Raw genomic sequence first — 20311 nt, 5'->3', positions numbered from 1 at the left:
TTCTCTAGCTCATTTTACATATGAGGAAACTAAGGCAAACAGGATTTAGTGACTTGCCTAGCATCACAAAGCTAGTGATTGAAGCTAGATTTGAATTCAGGAAGATGAGACTTCCTGACTCTAAGCTCAGTGCTCATTTCACTATACCACTTAACTGCCACTGTCTTGTAATAGAAATGCATATGTGTATGTATATTGGTATAGATATATCCAATATATATATATATATATATATATATATATATATATATATATATACCTACATATATAAAGAGACAGGCATAGATAAAGATATAGGGATAGATATATACATATATCTATATTTATATACCAATCATATATGAGATTTAATAGATTAAAACCCCACTAAAACTTCGGAGACATATTGAACATATGCATATACTTATATATGTATATTATATCTCCCTGATTTAATTGTACCTTCTGACCACCACAAAGGGAATCTGGTACTATACAAAGTGGGTTCAATCCTAGAGTCCCTGACCCTTTAGGGGGTTAGATTCTCTCTCTAGTTAATTAATATCTATACTTCGAATAAAGATCTGAGAAGTACAATAAGACAAAGTTTATGAATATAAAGGTAATAGAAACATCTCCCACAATGCTATTCAGTGTAAAATGCTAATATCAAGTTTGAGACATTTTTTTAAAAAAATTCTTCCACATAGGGCCTATATAATATAATGAAATACAAAAAAATCTAAAAGACAGGTTTGAACAAAAAAACCCACAAAAAATATTCAAAAAGCATATTTTTCTTCTTAGATTTCTGCCCAGAAAAGAAAGACCATTTGTGGTACTGTTGAACATATGGTTCACATTCACATGGTATCCTCGCTATTTGAGAAATTCACATCATTATCATGGAAAGTTGGCAATAGCAGGTATCATGGCCTTCACTGAATGTTCTTGATTCTCCAGAAGCAGGGGATACAATTAGTGATTCTCTTCTTCAAGAAATATTATATGACATGATCTGCCCTCCCCACCTTCTGTAAGCCGATGTGCAAATCCTAATCTCAAGAACTCTTCAACCATGAGGTAAATGCCAAATCAAGACACTTGCATTCATCAGCATTTCTAGTCACTGAGTTGTACAAAAACAAACACACAAAGTCAGAAGAAGGCAGCCAAGAACACAAAGTACTAGAATGCCTCATCTCATGATTCCACACTTGTACATGTTCCCTTCTGCTATTATGTTGCAAAACATTATTGCTGTTGTATGGGGCTTGGGGAAAGGAGACTACCTTTTGGAAAAGGCAAAAGAAACAAATCTAGGGACAAGGGAGAAAGGTCTCCAAAAAAGATCAAGGTGGTTGGCATCATTGCTCCTTTTTTTTTTTCTTACAGACAACAAAATGTGGTAATTCCCCAGAGTCTATCCTATGCTAACTGAGTTGCTATTCACCTCTGATTCAGCCTTAATAATGAAATACTATTCAGAAGTGTTCACTTTGTCCTTTCAAAAAGGATATAGGGCTCATTTCCCCCAGCAAGTGTCTAGTGAAAGCATAGCATTCATTTACTTAACTGGCATTTATTAAGTGTCTTGTATATATCAGTGGAGTTTGCAGAAAGTGACCTGGTGAGAGGCCTTGCCAAGCCCTTGTCAGGGTTAGTCATTCACTTTTGTTGACTTACCAACCTCTAATTTGTGGGTCCCAAATGCTATAGCATGCACGGCATCCACATCCAAACCCCAGTAAAACCACCTTGAGAGACAGGATAAACCAGGATTAAGGTGCTGGTGAGATAGAGGGATGCTTACCCCAAGCACATGAAGACTTTTCCAAGTGGAATTGGGTGAGAACAATAGGTTACAAAAGCCATGAAGGCACCAGAAGCAAACATTGTGAAGTGTTTACAACTTGGTTAGATGTTGATGATGCCAAGGTCATGCACTGGATCCTAGGCTGCCACTAATCATCTTGCCTTTTTGTCATGCTACTAGACTTTGATGACTCTGGAAGAGAGAGTGAGGTTGAAAACATTGTGCAACTCTGTCTCACTTAAACCTAACTCATTTGCAAGTAAAACATGACTCAGAAGTGATGTCACTTGTCTTCTTTGAAAACGAAGGACAGGGGCAGCTAGGTGGTGTAGTGAATAGAGCACTGGCCTTGGAGTCAGGAGAACCTGAGTTCAAATTTGGCCTCAGACACTTGACATTTACTGCTTGTATGACCCTGGGCAAGTCACTTAACCCTAATTGCCTCACCAAAACCAAAAAAAAGATAAAAAGAAAACAAAGGACAAAAAACACCAGAAACAACAATATGTTCCAGACACTATGCTAAGTGCCTGAGATGAAAATAAAGGAAAAAAATAGTCCCTGCTGTCAAAGAGTTCATGAAGAAGATAACAGTTAACAACAACAACTATATATGTAAACACATAGCTTAGTTCCTGGAGTTAGTATGTACCTAATAAATGTTCATTGAATAACCAGGCCTATATAATATAAGCCTTTTGAAGTCAGGGATAGTTTAATTTTTATCATTCTTTTCTCAGATAAAATATCTACAATACAGTAGGTGATTAATAAAGGCTTGTTGATTCTTTTAACAGATAAGAAAACCACAATTTTAGAAATGGACGAGGTCTTAAAAAATTATCCAGTCTGATCTCATATAACAGATGAAGAAACTGAGGATTCAAAAGTTGATTTGACATAGTTCACATATGCATGATGTATTAAATATAAGAACTATGATTCAAATTCAAGTCTTCTGACTCCAAAATCATTAGTCTTTCCACAAAAGTGTTCTAATAAAATCATGCAAGTAGGAAGAATACACATTTGTAATTCCTAAAAGTACATTTTCTGTACAAGCCCCTAGTTTACTGAAACTTTAGGATGATTATGGCTTAGAAACTTCATGCTATGTTTGTTTAAAGAGTTCTGTCTCATATTGTCAGTATCAAATTAATTATAACAATCTTATAGTGGAAGGAGTCATGAAGGTTTTATTTGCATCATAACAAGCAAATATGTTGGTAAATAATTATCAACAGGGTCTCCAAGGGAAAAAAAAGTACACAGAACATACTTTTAAGTTTAATCTTCAGTATTCACATTTTCATCATCACTTTCTAAATTCAAGATAATCACCAATAACGTGTTGACATTTTATTGTTGCCAGACAAAACAATAAATCAAGTAACATTGATAGTGTTTACAGATTCCCGAGGTGTAAAATTTTCCAATGAAAAATACAATCAGTATGAACCAGTTCAAGCACACCCTGAAAATAAATAAAGAGCTATACAGAAACTACAAAAGGAAGGAAGGAAGGAAGGAAGGAAGGAAGGAAGGAAGGAAGGAAGGAAGGAAGGAAGGAAGGAAGGAAGGAAGCAAATTTTATAATGACCTGGTCAAATGAAGTGAGAAGCTAGAAAATGAACAGAAATATCTATAAATTCTAATTCTGCCACTATAAATTTTTCTCCATATTTTGAATAATAAATTTTCAAATAAAAAGGAATATATGTTATAGATCATAATATGAAATGAATGTAAAAGTTTGGGTTCCTTGATTTCTGTTCCTTTTCCCAAGAGTATCAGTTGTTTTTGTTGTTGTTTTTTCCTTCAGTGAAAAGAAAGGTAATCATTTATTGAAAAAAACTACCTACTTTTTGGGGGGGGTGGGGGTGGGGCTGCGGCTGCTCTAGATCTGTGATTTCATTGGTCTAGGGTTTTTTCTGTAACTCCTAGACTTACAGTGTTGCTTGGAGGCATTCAGACATTATCTGATATGCCTAGTACCATATAGCCAGTATATGTCAAAGGTAGGGCTTGAATTCAATTCTTTCTGACTTAGTTTAGCTTGATATCTGCTGCCCAAGCTGCTTATCCATACCAGTATACCTATGTTCCATAGAATATTTTCCAAGAAAGCATTGGTACTAGTGATAGTGTCAAAAATTAAATATAATTTTTATTTGCTTGTCTCCTGTACAAATAATAAACAGATCAAATAAATTAATTTTATAATATCTCTTACATTTTTTTCCATACCCATCATCCTATGAAGAAAAAAAAACAGATCAGAGAACATGATGTCATAAAAGAAAACTCAGATCAGAGACAGATAGGAAAAACATAGTACCAGTTTATCTGTCCCAAGAAGAAGTAAGCATGATCATGCTGGAGACCCCTTCCTAAGAAGAAACTCAGAGACTCCCTCTTTCTGAAGGTATATAAAGTTTTTGTTTGTTTGTTCACTGGTTACAGGGTGTTGTCAGTTTCATTAGCATGATACAATTCAACCCAAAAGCAAATACTATAACAAGAATGGATGTAATGCAAAGCAGTTTTAACAATTGCAGTTATAACAAGTATGGAGAAAATATAGAAGTACCACAATAAGATTACAGGATTCCAAAAAGGAGTTTGGCAAGGATGAGGATGCCCAGATATTCCCTAAGATTGGGACTTACTGGGGGCAGCACAGTGGATAAAGCACTGGCCCTGGATTCAGGAAGACCTAAATTCAAATCTGGCCTTAGACACTTGACACTTACTAGCTGTGTGCCCCTGGGCAAGTCGCTTAACCCCCATTGCCCTGCAAAAAAAAAAAAAAAAAGATTGGGACTTACTATCCTGGGGAAAGAAGTCACCAGGTAGGGACTATTTATCTGCTAGCTATCTGAATTCAGTTTGGAGTTCAATTGAAGGACATTTTGCTCCTATTAACCTAGAGTTTCATAAAAAAAACTTTTGGATAAGAAGGCACCTCCATCAAATCCAGGTGATCCATACTTTCATATTAACAATAGCCTGAGAGAGTGAATATACTATTATATCCTATAATCAATTGCTTTAAATCAGTAAGGAAAGTAGCCATTTCACTGCCTTTTATATCTTTAATCTAATTAGAATTTCTTGGAAAACAACAGTAGGATGTCAGAAAAGACTGGAAGAAAGACTCCTCTTCAGTAGTAAAGTAAATACTAAAGGGGGAATATTGAAAAGTAAAGGAGCAAGAGGGAATTCTCTGAAAGGAAGAAATCTGAATGTTCAGAAAGAGAGATGAGTGAGTAAGAAAGGTTATGACTGAATAAAGAAGACACATACAAATAAAGCTAATGCAAAGAATGAAACTTTAAAGGCTGAGATATTGGAAACAATCCAAGATATAGCAACAGAAACCAGAACCCAAATGAATACAGAGCCAACGTAAAGAATGAAAAGAACATTGTACCAGAGGCAGCTATAAATCCAAACAATAGTTCTGGTTCAGAGGAGCAAGAGATCAGCAAAGAAGAAGATAGGTAGTGAGAAATGACAAAGATTGTTTTTTGATAAAAGAGGTTGAACAGTCATAAAATAAAAAATAATCCTTTCTTTGGGATAATAAAGGAGAGTGATGGAAAGGAGACAGGAAAACACAGCTATGATTTCAAGTAGAGGAATTAGGAATTTATTCTGAAGGATATAAATCTACCATTCAAATAAATATTTTTTAAAAACTACATTATTTTGAATGCACTCAATTAATGGATGGGATCCAGGCAAAAAGGAATATATATCCACCTCAGCCACATGGTTTCTGCCTCAGAAGCAAGTTGTTTTCAAGGCCACAGAAAACCCAGAAGGAACCAAGGCTTTCATATAGGATCTCTATAGACTTTAGTTAATCCTAGTTGTCATTATCTCTGCGGGGAGGTATTATATTCAAATTATGTCATCCAGCATTTTTAAGTGCACTATGAGCCAGACTTTGTGCTAACTGCTGTGGATACAAAGAAAGGTGAAAACAATCCTTGCTTTCAAGGAGTTCACAGTCTAATCAGGTTGAAGGTATGAAAACAATTATTTGCAAACAAGACATAAACAGAAAAAAATAGAGATCTTGGATGGAAGGTAATTAAATTAAGGGCAAACAGGAAAGGATTCTTACAGAAGGTGGGATTTTAACTGAGACTTGAAGGAAGAGAGAAGGTAAAGAATTTGAAACATGAGAAATACAGGAGAAAATGGGGGCTCTTGTGAAAGGAACAACAGGGAGCATTTTCACACAAGTTTTGTCATAATGGCTTTTAATTTGCAGTGTTACAAGCACCTTTTCAGGGTATCAAGACATAAGGAGAATTATTTTAGGGATCTCCATTTATCCTTAGGTAAAACTTAATCTATGCAGAAAAAAAAAACATTTAAATTTATTATTGGCAAGATCCCATAGGTTTTTAATGATGAAACTGGATCCTTAAGTGCTTTAGGATTTTTTCTTCAGTTTTAGTCACTAAAAATCTTTAAATGTTAGCATAACTGATTTTAACTCAAGGGAAGAGAAGGTTTCATATGACCACAAATTTAAAAATAAAAAGAAATGCTGACTGTCCAAAGAATTAGTTGGAATGCATTTTCACCATGTTCTAAATTGCCTTAAAAGGAACATATCATAAAATAAGAATAAATAAATGTATGAAATTCAAAGAAAGTTGATCAAATACACTATAATAGGGTCACTTATGGACAAAACTAAATCAATCAATCAATAAAAAATTATTAAGTGCCTACTATATGGAAGCACTGGAGTTACAAAGAGACAAAAGATAGTCTCTGCCCTTAAAGAGCTTACAATTTAATGGGATTGTAACATGACATGAAAGCAACATTTCTATATAATAAGGTATATAGCCTTTTCTCTCAAACTTGCTTTTAAAATAATTTCTGATGTCAGATAAAGTCAAATAACACCTTCCTGAATGCAAAGTTCATCGATGCTTTCCCTTCAAGCTCTATTGTTTCTGGGTTGCACTTGTAAACATCTCATAATACATCCTAAAGCAAGGGGATCATTGGACCTAGATAAAAAAAAATAGGTCTGATTATTTCAAGGGTTTTGAGGAAAGTGCTTAAAATTGGTTTACTATCACAATGAGGGAAGGAATAGGCTCCATTTTGTGTTGGAGATAGCTGATGCCACAGACAGAACTGGAGGCAGTTGGGGGATGTAAGGAGATCTGGATCTGAATGTTTTGGTTTTCATAATACAGTGGTTGGGAAGTATTACTAAGCAGTCAAGCACCTTGACACGTAGCAGAGAGGAGAAAAGCATCCCTATAGTATATTAAGAAAGAAACTGTCTCTGCACCTCCTACCACTTTCACAAATGACTAACATGTGGTTTGGGAATTCTAGGGATGTACATAGGACCAAAAGGTAGCGATCAGGTTTTCAAAGCTGGAACTTCTCTATTAGGAGGTGTTTGAACATTACCATCTGGAAACCCCTATTCTTGGCTCCTGTTCTGTTCCTATTCCACTGTAACAAGGCCTTGAGAAACCCTAAATCACCTAGGCATATTGGAGCCAACCAGGGTGTCAGTTGTGGGAGAGCGGCACATTTCATACAGGGCTTATGTTCACTTCAACAATCCTTTCCAAACTCTTTTCCCAGAACTTCATGGAGGGACTGGTGAAGAAAGAAAGAAAGAAAAAGAAAAAGAAAGAAAGGAAGAAAGAAAGAAGGAAAGAAAGCAAGGAAGAAAGGAAGGAAGGAAGGAAGAAAGAAAGGAAGGAAGGAAGGAAGGAAGGAAGGAAGGAAGGAAGGAAGGAAGGAAGGAAGGAAGGAAGGAAGGAAGGAAGGAAGGAAGGAAGGAAGGAAGGAAGAAAATTCCTGAAACCTGGGTTCTAATTGCTGGTTGTAAGGTAGCAGTGGTCTGCTTCCCTTACTACAGGCAAAGACAGTCCAAATTTATAACCTCAGGTGCAGCTAGACTGTTCTGTGTGAAAAGTGAGTGATACAAATCTTATGGATGTGTTTCAGCTATGTTGACCAAGCATAAGAACTATGTAGTCATCCTACCTCTCCCCACTAACCCCAAACCCCAGGATTATTTTATTGTGCTGTTCTCTAGCTGAAAAGCAAATGGGTACATGTTTCCTGGGAAGTGACAGAGTAATCAGGAAGACGGGAAAATAGAGAGGTCTTTTTCAGTGGGAATAGACAGGACTTCATGACATATTAAATAAATATGTTGTGAGCCAGTAATCATAAGGCTGAAAACATAAGATTTAATTTTTAAAAATTCTGTTTTCTAAACCTGCAAAACATTCCCAGGAAACAAACTCCTGCAAGATGATATATCCCCCAAATCAATACAGAACAATTATCTCATAGGGCACTTTTCTTAATGTGAATATAACTCTTTGTATCTTTCCAAACCATTGTGTGCATATGCATGAAATACATGTATAAATACATGGAATACATACAATATGACAAAAGGGTGTTTGCTGATTTGAAACTCTACATCCTTTTCTCTATTTTCTTCCTCCCCCTGTAATGCTATTTTTAGAACTTTTCCTTTAGCACATCCACAGTCCTCATATCTGCATAGTGAAAAGGTATTCTTTGTGCCAGTTTGTAGTAGCATAACATTGGAAGCTATTAGAACTGGTAACTGTTGAAAAATGGAATTATTTTTTCTAGGTACACCTTCAATTTACCTTTATAATTCTCCCAGCATGAGGGATATCTGGAGTCATCAATTTTGCCTATAGATTCTTGTGCCTTAGGCCCGAGCCATTGTGTCTGAGTTTCTGAAACTACAGGGCAAGTTTTAAATATGACTGCCATAAGTCTCTTTCCACTGAAGTATGTTTAAGCACAGGAAAAGTGTGGTGGCTTTTCCATATTAATCCTCACATTATTAACAAAACCTCATATTCCTTTTTCCATTTTCCATTCACATAAAGAGAAAGTGAAATTTCATAGGAAATTGATTGGCTAAAGGAATCCATACTTTTAAAACTATGCATTTTCCGGGTCGGGGGGAGGGGGGTAATGTATGTACCACCTGACTAAAATATACGGTTTAGATTTAACATGTTTTACTCTCCATTGGTGCTACTTTCCTTAAAGCTTTATATTATCATATCCCCTCACCTTTCATGTCACAACTTTGAATTGCAATATATCAGGCTTTGAGGTAGATTTTAGTTTTCCTGTATCTATCAGATTTTTGGCACATCCCTTTAGCAACATTTTCCAGAATAATGTCCCCAGCATTCAAGGAGGTGTTGACTTCATTTTTTTTTCTCTTAAGTTTTTTAAAGGAAAACAGAAAGTGAGCCACATTGGTATCTGATAAGTTTTTTTCCAAGACAGACATTGGCTATTCAGGCATTACATACAAAAACATGAGTCCTACACACAGGATTCCTGAGCAGGGAAAAAGGTTACATACTGTGATCTATAGAGTTCTTTATAACACAGTTGGTTGGATCTTAAAATGCTAATTTGACTCACCTAAACTTTCATCCATAACTAATACTGTAGCATTTGTATAGGCCCAAGCATTGCAGTAATCAGTAATCAGGAGGTTCTGTATACTCATAGTACTTGGAGGATGAAAAGGATGAATGTTACTTTTCCTGGGCTGGGAGTCTATTAGGATAGATAAAACATAGAATAAAAAACAAACATGGTAGAATGTGTAATGTCATTACTGTGGACTGCTGTGATAGTTCAGCTGAGAAACAGATCACATGTGTTATTGGCATTAGGGAGAAGGCTTCATGGAGAAGATAGCATTTGTGGTTGAGAGGCATAGGACTTAAAAAAGGGGGATGTAGGTAGGAAAATAAAACAAGAGAGAAAGCTATGTGAATGAGTTCAGGTTAGTAGGAAACTATGGGTTATGTTCAAGGATATAAAGCAAAAATCAATTTAGTTCAATGTATGTCTGAATGAGAAAGTCACATAGCAAATGAAAGTGAAATGAAGAATGAGGACAAATGCTAGGAGGTCTTGAATGTCAAATTAAGGAAATTTGGTTTTATTAGTTAATGTGTAGAAAATGTAGTTTTTCAAGAAGACATGAACATTTATATTTTGAAGATAAATCTGGAAACAATGCATAAGGTGGGGGGTGGCAGCTAGGTGGCAGAGTGGATAAAGCACCAGCCCTGGATTCAGTAGGACCTGAGTTCAAATCTGGACTCAGACACTTGATACTTACTAGCTGTGTAACCTTGGGCAAGTCGCTTAACCCTCATTGCCCTCCAAAAAAAGGCATAATATGGTTTAGAAATAGGACATGATGATTAAAAATAATTCATATAATTTTGATGAGTTAAGGTTTAAAAACACTTTCCTGAAATGAGACTCTCTCCTTATCCATTGTTAATAACATCACAGATGAATGAAGTTACATTCTAGTTATTTGTAATGTGGTGATGGGTTGGGCAAAATTACTTGCTCTTCATCCACTAGGCTCTGGCCATGAAAGTAGGTCCACAGTCATGTTGATGGAAATTTGGGGGAAGAATAGATTTAAGTATCCATTTAGAAGAAATCCCCTTGGAAAGGAAGAAACTTTTTCTTGAAAAAAAGAAAAAAGTGGGGGAAATCATGCCACGATCTCTATAAGAAACATCCAAATAATACCATAGGACAATTCCTGGAGCAGCACAACCCACAGAAGAATGTGGTGAAATCATCTTCCAACCAAGGATGGTTGGAAGGTTGAAAGGACAGAGCTGCTGTGCTGAAATGAAGATGCAATAAAGCAAATCCAAATGAATAAAAAAAGATGGCAATATGAAATATCTTCTTGGAAAAACAGCTGAACTGGAAAATACATCCAGGAGATATAATTTGAAAATTATTGGTCTACCTGAAATCCATGATCAAGGAAAGATCTTAGATATTATCTTCCAAGAAATTGTTTATTGTGTCTTGGTTTCTCATAAAGTCACTAGCTTCCATTTGTTCAATCGTAATTCTTAGGCAATTATTTTTATCAGAGAGCTTTTGTATCTCCTTTTCCATTTGGCCAATTTGGCTTTTCATGCTGTTGACTTTTTTTCTCATGTCTTTCCTGCATCGCCCTCATTTCTCTTTCAATTTTTTCCTCTAACTTTAACTTCAAAGTCTTTTTCAGTGCCTCTATGGCCTGAAACCAGTTCATATTTTTCTTGGAAGCTTAATGTCTTTCATCAACTTGTGATATATTGCTGTAATATTGTGATAGCATTTTATTTAAAATGAATGCATCAGTATCCATTAGGGAAAGTATTCTAGTTTTCTTTCATTGCTTTTGTTTTTCCTGGCTTAGGCTCCAGCACCATATTTGTATCATTTTTTTTTTTTGTAAGGCAATTGGGGTTAAGTGATTTGCCCAGAGTCCCATATCTACTAAGTGTCAAGTGTCTGAGGCTGAATTTGAACTCAGGTCCTCCTGAATCCAGGGCCAGTGCTCTACTCACTGTGCCACCTAGCTGTTCCACCATATTTGTATCATAAAAGGAATTTAGTGTACCTCCTTCTTTGACTATTTTTTCCAAATAGTTTTTGGAGTATGCACTTAATTCTTCTTAAAATCTTTGATAGAATTCACTTGTGGATCCATCTGGTCCTGTGGATTTTTTCTCATGGAGTTCACTCTTTTTTTGTTTTGTTTGTTTTTTTAAATTTATTTTTCTGAGGCATGCTTATTTAAATATTCTTCTTCCTCTTTGGGTAATCTGGGAAATTAGTATTTTTGTAAATATTCATATATTTCACTTAGGTTGTCAGATATATTCACATGTAATTTGGCAGAATAGCTCCTACTATATATACATATATATACATATATATATATATACACATACATACATATATATATAAATATATATATATATATATATATATATATAAATTTCCTCTTCATTGATGGTGACTTCATCCTTTTAATTTTAATAATGGTCTTTTGGTTTCCTTCTTTATTTTTTTAATCCAATTAACCAATTTTTCCCATAAAACCAGATCCTACTTTTATTTATTGGTTAAATGATTTTCTTCCTTCAAATATTTTTAAATTTCTACTTTGATTTCCACAATTTCCAATTTTGTGTTTAAATGGGGACATTTAATTTTTTTCTAGTTGTTGTTGTTTTAGTTGCCTGCCTAATTCATTGATCAGTTTTTTCTCTATGTTATTGATGAACATTTAAAATTATAATTTTTTTTGTATGTTCTACTTTGTATATCCCATGGGTTTTAGTATGTTGTCTTTAATTCTCTTGAATGAAATCATTGATTGTTTATATAACTTTTTTGACCCACTCAACCTTTAGGATTAGATTATTTAGTTTCTATTTTGTAGACAATAGGGGTTAAGTGACTTGCCCAGATTCACAAAACTAGTAAGTATCTGTGGCCAAATTTAACCTCTTGTCCTCCTGACTCCAGCAGCACTATCCACTGTGCCACCTAACTGCTTCATTAATTTCTAATGTATGTTTGCATGACCTTTTACTGAATATCATTTTTATTGCATAACATTCTAAGAATGATGTTTTTAGTATTTCCGCATTTAGTTGTGAATTTTTTAATCCCTAACACATCATTGATATTTTTTGTATGTGCCAATACTTCTGAGAAATAGTGTATTTCTTTCTAGTACCATTCAATTTTTTCCAATGGTCTACTATATCTAACTTTCCCTAAAACGTCTATTAATTTCCTTAACCTCCTTCTTCTTTTTTCTCTTTTTTTTGTTAGACTTATATAGTTCATAAAGGGGTAAGTTGAGGTCCCCCACTATTATCATTTTACTATTTCCCCCCCTATATCACTTTTAACTTTTTTTAAAGTTGGATGCTATGCCATTTGTTATAGACACGTCTAGTATTGATATTACTTCATTGTCTATTGTACCTTTTAGCAAAATATCATTTCCCTATTATTCTCTTTTAATTAGACCTAGTTTTATTTTTGCTTTTTCTGAGATCATGATTGCTACCACTGTTTTTTTTTTTACTTCAGCTGAAGTATAAGAGATTCTCTTCTAGTCTTTTACTTATATTTTTTGTGTGTTTATCTGCTTAAACTGTATTTCTTGTAAATAGAAATTAGAGGATTCAGGCTTTTAATCTACCCTTCTATCTGCTTCCATATTAGGGTGAGTCCAGCCCATTCATAATCATAGTTAGGATAGCTAATTGTCTATATCTCTCCATCCTATTTTTTCCTGTTTATCCTTCTCTCTGGCTTCTTTCACTCTGTTTTGGTTCTGACAGCCACCTCCCTCAATTTGCCTTCCTTATTATCAGCTTCTCCTCTTCTCATCCCCCTCCCCTCAACTTCCCTGTAGGGTAAGATAGATTTCTATACCCAGTTGAGTATGCATGTTATTCCCTTTTTCAGTCAATTCTGATGAAAGTAATGTTCAAGCATTGCCCACTACTACCACACATCTTCCCCTATAGTGTAAATGTTCTTTCCTGCCTCTTTTAGGTGATATTATTTACACCATTCTAACTCTCTCTTCCTCCAATTCTAAATACATCACATTTTCTCACCCTTTTTTATTTTATTATTTTATTTTATTTATTTTGGATAGTGTACAATCACAGTTAAAAAACCTCACACATATGCCTTCTATCATTATACACTTCTTCTAACTGCTCTTAATAAAGTGGGAAATTTTTTTCTTAGGAATTACAAGCATCATCTTCCCATGTAGGATGTAAACTGTTGAAGCATATTGAATAGTTTATGGTTTCTCTTTCCTTTTTTCCTTTTTTATGCTTCTTTTCTGTTTTGCTTTTCAATGGCAAATTTTCTATTCAGCCCTGGTCTTTTCATCAGGAATACCTGAATGTCCTATTTTCCTTATTCATTTTTTTTTCTCTTGAAGGATTATACTCACTTTTGCTTTGCAGGTGATTATTGGTTATAATCTTAACTATTTTGCCCTCTGGAATATCATATTCTAAGGCTTCCAATTATTTAATGTAGAAGCTACTAAATCTTGGTTTGTTTTTTTTTTCCTGACTATGGCTCAATAATATTTAAATTGTTTCTTTCTGGCTGCTTGCAAAATTTACTTATCAACCTGGGAGCTCTGGAATTTAGCTGTACTTATTCCTTGAAGTTTTCATTTGGGGATCTCTTTCAGGAGGTGGATGGTGCATTCTTTTGATTTCTTTTATACCTCTGGTTCTAGGATATCTGGCAGATTTCCGTTATAATTTCTTGAAATATGATTTCTGGAGCTCTCCCCCCCCCCAACATGACTTTCACGTAGTCCAATATTTTAAAAAATTTATATTTCCTCGAATCTATTTTCCAGGTGAGTCATTTTTCCAATTAGATATTTTACATTCTCTTTTTTTTTTAATTTTTTCAGTTTTGTTTCATAGTTTCTTGATGGAGTCATTAGCTCCCACTTACCCAATTATAATTTAAGAATTATTTCCTTCAATGAACTTTTGTACCCCTTTTTCAATGTGTTCAATTATACATTTTTTATTAGTTCTTTTCTTCAGTATTTTTTGTTACTTCTTTGGCCAATTCTGTTTTTGAAGGAATGTGTGACTTCAAGTGGATTTTTGTGTCTCCTTTAGTATTTGGCTATTCTATTTTTATAGATGTTAGTTTCTTTAGCATTTTTGTGCCTCCTTTACCAAGCCATTGACTCTTTTTTGCATTGCTTTCATTTCCCCCCACCACACACTTTTTTCTAACTCTCTCATTTGATTTTCAACATATTTTTGATATCTTCCAGGACCAGAGACTTGTGACCCACATGTAGTTTTTTTATCACATTGTCTTCTTTTGATTTTGATCTTTCCTATCATCATGTTAACTTTCTGTGGTCAATCTGTATTTTTTTCTGTTTGCTCATTTGCCAGCCTTTTTTCTTGACTTTTGACTTTATGTTAAAGTTAATCTCTGTTCTCAGGATGGAAAAGGCACTGCCCTAAGCTTCAGGGTTTTTGCTTGTTTGTTTGTTTTCTGTTGGTTTCTGTGCATCCCTGTGGGTCTGTAGATTTCAGTTCTTCTAAGGTGGTATGATCTAAGGAGAGGTATGGTCAATGCTCTTCTGGTAAGTACTTTGGTCTGTATGTGACTATAAGCAATCTTTTCTGTACTAGGACTGTGAACAAGGTCCCTGGTCCTGTTATTCCTCTTCTGCCTCATTCTGGGGACTAAGACCCAGAATTGTATATGGAAGATGCAACAGTTTTGCACTCAGTGACAGCAAAGTGGATCAAGTAAAGAACTAGAAGTACGTGGATTTATGATGAGAAGAGGAGAATTTGTTGTTTTAAAAATACAATTTGGTATGCTTGAACCTTGCTTCTTTTATTGTATATGTTCCTTGAACATTTCCCACTCCCCAACTAAAGCTCTTTACAATGTCATAAAGAGTTTTCACTGCTATGATCTGTAGGGAACAATTTTTAATTGGGAAGTGTTAGCTAGGCGGCTTACCACAATATTGGGGCAAGGAAGGAGACCAACAGCCTCCCTCAAAACAGAGCAGGATTTATTTAACAAGAAGGAACTTAAAAAAAAATACACAAACAGGATCAGTAGGATTAAGGGAAAGGAAATAAAATAGGGAAAGGGAAAATGATGCAACTTGAACAACACCACCACCCAGGAATCAGCTGAGAACACACAGAAGCATCCTGTCACCTTCCAGCTTCAAGCTAGAATGGTGAAAAACCTCCCTTCTTCCCAGGAGACCCCACGCTGACCACACACAGCCCCCAGCCAATTGGCTGGCCAATCTGACAGTCACATGACTGCCCTCACTGGGCTTCCAATTATTATAATTTTGGCAGTTCCATTTAGGCATTGGCAAGTAGTGATGATGTGAGGTGCCAGTGCCATTGTGATGGCTACAACCGGTGGGTGGAGCACTGTGAGGTTTGCCAAGCCCCAGACCAGTGTGCACACCAAAGTTTATTTTTAAATTCTAGCCAAAAGATGGGGTCATAAAAACCTCAAATAACAATTAATTCTTTACATCCCCCCTTTGTTTTATCAAGAAACATGGGGTGTTTCCTTGATGGAACAATAAATAATAAACAATAAATAAATAAAAAAATAACAGAACATCATAACCAATGCTGACAAACAATATACTAATAACAATATAGGAAAAGGAAAATACATATTACAGATCATTTATATAGTAACAGAAGGAAAAACAAAAAAAACAAAAATGTCCATTTAAAATGCTTAAAATCTTGTCTTCAAAGGAGGGTTGAGATGTCATGAGGGGAACTGGACTCTGGTCTAGATTCTGGCTGTCACTGGATTCTTGTTGTCTCTGGAACTACTGGATTTTCATTAATATTTAGCATAGCATTGTCCAAAAATGTTCAAAATAAGTAATGAAAGTTCTTCAAAATATAAAAAACAAATTTAAACTTTATATATATATATATATATACACAGCATATTGGAGTCCTCCCTTTGGAGGAAACTCATATCCATACATGATGCAAAATTGAGACAGTTATGACATCACTAACACTTTTTACCACTATATGTCTGGATCAAGGCCAAATTTAATTATGTGTCTAAGATGACACCTGCAAATGTTATGGAAACATTACCATAACACATCTTGTGGTGCATAGACATCAAATAATTGTGCTAGGGCTCAGGTGGATGGATTCTGACCATGCCACCAGATTGAGTGAAAAAGCCAAGTTAAGTTAAATCCAGTGCATGTGTTAGGGCTAACATGACACCAGACCATTTTTGGAGAGAGGAAGAAATTGGACTATGTCCAGCAATTGTGCTCTACATAGCCACTCTCATAAGCAAACTATCGACTTCCTGAATGTATTTGGCTGTTATCTCAGCCTCCATCAGGGTATCTTACATGTACCTGTCTCTCCTGGCTGGCTCACCAAAACTGTAGAGACCAATTTTTAATTGGGGAGTGTTAGGTAGGAGGCTCGCCACAATATTGGGACAAGGAAGGAGACCGGCAGCCTCCCTCAAAACAGAGCAGGATTTATTTAACAAGAACAAACTTTAAAAAACACAAACAGGATCAGTAGGATTAAGGGAAAGGAAATAAAATGGGGAAAGGGAAATTATGCAACCTAAACAACATCACTGCTCAGGAATCATCTGAGAACACACAGCAGCATCCTGTCGCCTTCCAGCTTCAAGAAAGAATGGCAAAAAACCTCCCTTTTTCCCAGCAGACCCCAGGGTGACCACACACAGCCCCCAGCCAATTGGCTGGCCACTCTGACAGTAACATAACTGTTCTCACTGGGCTTCCAATCATTATAATTTTGCCAGACCCATGTAGGTGTCCCAGAGTGGTGATGACGTGAGGTGCCTGAGCCATGGTGATGGCTACAACCAGTGGGTGGAGCACTGTGAGGTTTGCGGAGCCCCAGACCAGTGCATGCTCCAAGGTTTTGGTTTTTTTTAATTCTAGCCAAAAATTTTTTAATTCTAGCAAAATAACAATTAATTCCTTTACATATCAAAGAAAGAAGATATTTAATTCACTCCCAACAAAGCAATTTTAAATTTTTTGTTGAAGAAGACTATAATTTTTTAATAATTTATATTTAATTACTTTAGGACAAGAAAATTGAGCTCAACAATTCTTATGAAGAGAATATGAACTAAATCAGAAGAATACCAGAATTAGATAAAATAAATAACTATAGTTTAAAAGTTTGAAGACTACAAAAAATAACTCATTTCTGGGCAACTATTAGTATTCTAAATGAGGTATGGCTAGGAGCAATATTTTAACTCCTCCTCTAATGCAGGTTATGATTTCATTTTCCTGGAAACTCGATGAGACATTCTCATTTCATTCACTGTGGAATTGTTGAGTAACCTAAAAGCATCACTTTTCTAATAACAAACATAAACTTCCCTGATTCATGCCCAGCCCAGAAGACCAGAACTATCTCAGTTTGGTATAATATATTTTTTTTTTCAGATTGGAATACAATGAGATATTTAACATTTTAAGAAAAAAAGATTGAATAATCAGCAAGGATGTGTTTTTCATTCAATGCATATGATATTCCCCTGCCTCTGGCTTTACTATAGTTGTGAACTTGGTAAGAAGTGTGGTTAGATCAAGTAAAAGGAACCCTCAACTCCTCCTTGCTCTGGTATTCAGGAAGCTAATAAATAATTTGAGCCTTAATCTATTAAATCAATTAACTCTCAATGGTGGTTTCATTTTCTTTTAGGGAAAAATTAATCTTGCCTATGTGGTGAGTACCTTATTAGATTCAGTTTCTACCATGAGTAAGTAGATGAAAAGAACTAAAGATTAGAGATTAAATGATTTGCTGATGATCATATAGCTTGTGATAGAGGTGAATTTGAACCCAGGTTTTCCTGACTTCGAGTCAAATACTCCATTCACTATTCCAAGCTACCTTCTTCAAGGTAAGGGTGAATTAATTCCATCTACAGGTTTAAAATCTACTGATTTCCCAATGCTGTAACAATACAGAGTCATGTTGCTTTAAGTGTACCCCTGCCAAGTGTAACTTCATCAATCCCCCACCCTCAGTGCTGAGGTCTGATTTAAAGCAGGGAATGCTTTGAAGTACTTGATCTGACTGCCATTTCTTAAGATAATAAGTGTTTTGCCAATTACTGCCATGTGCAGGTTTCGTCTTTTTTGTGGGTACCAGCATTAAGGACAGGGAGCAGGATGAAAATTTAAAAAAGAAAAACAGACTTCTAGAAAAAGGTAATAACAAACTCATCTAGGATCTCCAGCAGAGCAGTTGGAATCAAACGTTCTCCCTTCATTTTTACTCCCTGTATTATCTTTCCTATTCACGACATGATCAGTGTCAAGCATAAGAATAGATTATTTAATATGTCTTTTGAAAAGACATTTGAGGGTCCCTGGTGAGAATTTGTGAACAAAGTGGTTTCAATGGAGTAGATGCCAGTTATAGACTTGCTATTATTCTTAGACAATTGAGATTTAGGGCAATAAATAAATGGAATGGCATTTATGTGGATAGAAGTAACTTTTCACCCCTCCTGTTCTTCCTTCTCTATCTGTTCTTCATAGTTTGAAAACTGATGTAGTTTCAGTCATTATCTAGTTCATTAAATAATCATTTATTAAGTTCTTAATATATTCACTGGCTTATTTTACACTGGAGATGATACAATGAGAAATGAAACATGCCCCTTGCCCTCACAGAGATACAATCTAATAAGAGTGTGACATAAAATGAAATAGTATATAGTATATGGAGATACCCCCATCCCATTGTGGATTGAGTCTTTGGGCATTATAGGACAAATCACTTGTTTTTCTTAGGCTCCTTCTAGTAGTCTACCTTGCTATAAATGAGATAATATATGACTTGTGACTAAATGTGACAAATGCCTTGTGTCTCTGTGCTGGCTTCACATTCATTCATTCAAGGTAGGGATAATTGATTGAAAGATATCCTCAAGATAAAGAACAATAGGGTTCAAGGTCTGGTCCCAGCACATCCTAGCAACATGACTCTGCACAAATCACTGAATGTTTTAATGCTCCAAGAAATTGTCTAAAACTATAAGGTACACAGAAGATAAGAGAGTTTTCCTGTTTAAGGAATTCCCTATGCTAGGGAAATCACAGGGATAAATATGTTGTATAGACAATAAGTGCTCTGGTATTTCAGCAGCAATAATCAGGAAAAAAACAGAAAATAAGCAGAACAGTTTTGAAATCGAAATAAAATTTTGTATTCAGTGCTTAGAAAAGTTGCATAATTCCTTTGAAGAACTGGGCTTTTGAAGCAATGCCCCATTGTGGATAGTGTTGAACTTAGGGTAAAGATCTATACTGAATCCTATTTTTGATGTCGAGTACCTCTTTGGCAATGAGTTACATATGCTTGTGCCTACATAGTCTAAGAAGGAAACTCCTTGGGCCCAAAGTTCCAGATGCCTTTTAAATAACTGTTTCCCATTTCAGAACACAGCATAGAAAATACAGAATTGAGATGCATTTTCCTAGCCTAAGAGATGGCAGTACCTAGGTTATTGGTGGAGTTGTAGACTTTCTGAGGGTTACTTCTCTAGCATACCTCAAGTGGGAGAGTTTCATAACCCAGATACAACACTTCCAACTTTGGGGGTTGCTTTATAAATATTCCAAGTACAAAAGTTTGGAGATCTATTATTCTATCAAGAGAAGGGGAATTTACTGAGCAGCATGCCTCTTATAGAGAGTAAAGGATCATGTTCATGTCTGAGAGAAAAAGTTACAATTAAATGCTTGCACAAAGCTTTTCCAACCTAGTAGGATCATCAAACATAACAACTAAATATTAAATTATATTGGGTAAGGGATGGGGTGGAATTTTCTATCTTATAAAATATATGACAATTTCCATAATACATGATTACATTATGGCCTTCTAAAACTCTGAATTTGGCAATTCTGTATTATGATCACTATTTTTCAGATGAGGGTACTAAGAATAAGAAAGATTAAGTAATAAACTAAATAAGTATCAGAAGCAGGATTTGAATGAA

The sequence above is a fragment of the Dromiciops gliroides genome, chromosome 2 (genome assembly GCF_019393635.1).
Source record: "Dromiciops gliroides isolate mDroGli1 chromosome 2, mDroGli1.pri, whole genome shotgun sequence".
In the NCBI taxonomy this organism is placed as follows: Eukaryota; Metazoa; Chordata; class Mammalia; order Microbiotheria; family Microbiotheriidae; genus Dromiciops; species Dromiciops gliroides.
The sequence above is the reverse complement of the archived record's forward strand: the minus strand, read 5'-3'. Positions refer to the sequence as shown.